Below are 2,770 nucleotides of genomic sequence, written 5' to 3' on the forward strand. Positions count from 1 at the left end.
ATAATTAGGGAAATAGATAGTATCCTTTGTAAGCAGGATCGGAGTCCTGAATGGTACTCTGGTGCCAGGGTGAGGGGCATCTCTGACCAGCTTGAAAGGATACTGGAGAGGGAGGGGGAGGATCCAGTTGTTGAGGAAAGAGGACCTGTTTGGGAATAATCAGGAGCCAGAAACTAAATTAAAGAACACGTCCTCAAGGGTTATAATCTCTGGATTACCATCCGAGACACGTGCAAATTGGCATAGGGACACGAGAATAAGGGAAGTAAACACGTGGCTAAAGGAGTGGTGCTGGAAAGAGGCATTCCATTTCATGGCACACTGGCATCAGCATTGGAATTGGAAGGGTCTGCACCATTGGTACTAGTTCGTTTCAGGTGGAGACCGTCCAATGTTCTAGTAAAGAAAGAGTAAATAAGGTGGTCAACAGTACTTTAAATTAGAAAGTGTGGGGGTAGGGAAGGGAAGGGTAAAACTCCGAGAAGTATAATGGCTAACAAGAAACAAAGCAGCTGGTTAGCATGTGGGGATTCAACTACGTGGAAAAGTATGAAAAAAATGAGAAGGAGGACTCAGGAGAGGTTATTAAAGTCTCCAGAACACAAAATAGGACAGAGCATTTGGAAAGGGTTCGGAATCTAACTCAAGCACATCAGTTAAAGGGATAACAATGAGACGAGGGATAATAAATACAGGACTGAAGATGTTGTATCTCAGTGAACACAGAAATAAGGTAAATGAGCTTGTGGTGCAGTTTGAACCTGGAAGGTATGATGTGGTCGGCATCTTGGAAACATGGCTGCAACAGGAGCAGGGACTGGGAGCTAAATATCCAAGGATATATATCCTATCAAAAGTACAGACAGGTGGGCTGATGGGGTGGGGTTGCCCTATTAGTAAGAAATGGAATTAAATCAATAGCAAGAAATTATGTAGGGTCAGCTAATGTAGAATTCTTGTGGGTAAAGTTGAGGAACCACACAGGTTAAAAACACCAGAATGAGAGTTATGTACAAGCCTCCAAACAATAGTCAGGATGTGGGCACAAGATACGTCAGGAGACAGAAAAGGTGTTTAAGAAAGGCAACGTTACAGTAATCATGTGGGATTTCAATATGCAGGTGGACTGGGAAAATCAGGTTGGCAGTGGATTGCAAGATAAGGAACTTATGGAATGTTTACAAGGTGGCTTTTTGGAACAGCTTGTGGTGGAGCGCACTGGAAGAACAGGCAATTTTAATTTGTGTAATGAGGCAGACTTGACAGGGGAACTTAAGGTGAAGGAACCCATAGGGGGCAATAACCATGCTATGATAGAACTTACTCTGCAATCTGAGAAGGTGAAGCTGGAATCAAGTGTAACTGTACTGCAGTTGAATAAAGGGAACTAAAGAGGTATGAGGGAGGAGCCTAGCAGGAAAAACAGTGGAACGGCAATGGCAAAAGTTTCTGGGAGTAATTCAGGAGACGCAAAAAGATTCATCCCCAGAAAAAAAAGCATACTGAAGGGAGGACAAGGCAACCATGGCTGACAAAAGAAGTCAGGGACAGGATAAAAGCAAAACAGAAAGCATATAATGCGGCGAAGGGCAATGGGAAGCCAGGGGATTGGGAAGCCTAAGAGGCCCAACAGAGGACAACAAAGAAAAAAATAAGGAGGGAGATGACAGAATGAGGGTAATCTAGCCAGTAATAAGATTGCAAGAGTTTCTGTAGATACATAAAAGGTAAAAGAGAAGCAAAAGTGGACATTGGTCCGCTGGAAAATGACGCTGAAGTAGTAATGGGGAACAAAGAAATAGCTGAGGAACTGAACAAGTACACTGTGTCAGTCTTCACAGTGAAAGACATGAGTAACATCCCAAAAATTCAAGACAGTTGCAGGGCAGAGGTGAGTATGGTGGCCATCACCAAGGTGAAGGTGCTAGAAAAACAGAAAGATCTGAACGGTAGGGCCAATCAAGGATTGTAAAGGGAATTTGTGCATGGAGCAGAAAGAGATAGGAGAGGTCCTTAATGAATACTTTTCTTCAGTATTCACAACTGAGAGGGACCTAGTTGTAGAGGAGGACAGTTGTGAAACAGGCTGGTAGGCTAGAGGAGGTCGATGTTAGTAAGGAAGATGTACTAGGAATTTTGAGGAAGTTGAAGATAGCTAAGTCGCCCGGGCCTGATGGGATTTATCCAAGGATTCTATGGGAAGCGAGGGAAGAGATCGCAGGGCCTTTGGCGATGATCTTTTCGTCCTCACTGTCCACAGGTATAGTGCCGGAAGATTGGAGAGAGGCAAACATCATTCCCTTGTTCAAAAAAGGGAATAGGGATAACCCCGGAAATTATAGGCCAGTTAGTCTTACTTCAGTGGTGGGCAAATTATTGGAAAGGGCTCTGAGAGATAGGATTTATGATCACTTGGTTTGATTTGTGGCACAGTTCTTGAATCTTGGCACAATTTGATTCGTGATAGTCAGCATGGGTTTGTGAGGGGTAGATCATGCCTCACAAACCTTATTGAATTCTTTGAAGAGGTGACCAAACACGCGGATGAAGGTAGAGCAGTGGATGTGGTATACATGGATTTAAGTAAGGCATTTGATAAGGTTCCCCATGGTAGGCTCATGCAGAAGGTAAGGAGGCATGGGAGAAGGGGAAATGTGGCAGATTGGATTCAGAATTGGCTGACCCTTAGAAGACAAAGGGTGGTAGTGGATGGAAAATATTCAACATGGTGCTCAGTTACGAGTGGTGTACCACAAGGATCTGTCCTGGG

The sequence above is a fragment of the Rhincodon typus genome, chromosome 8 (assembly GCF_021869965.1).
Source record: "Rhincodon typus isolate 14 chromosome 8, sRhiTyp1.1, whole genome shotgun sequence".
In the NCBI taxonomy this organism is placed as follows: Eukaryota; Metazoa; Chordata; class Chondrichthyes; order Orectolobiformes; family Rhincodontidae; genus Rhincodon; species Rhincodon typus.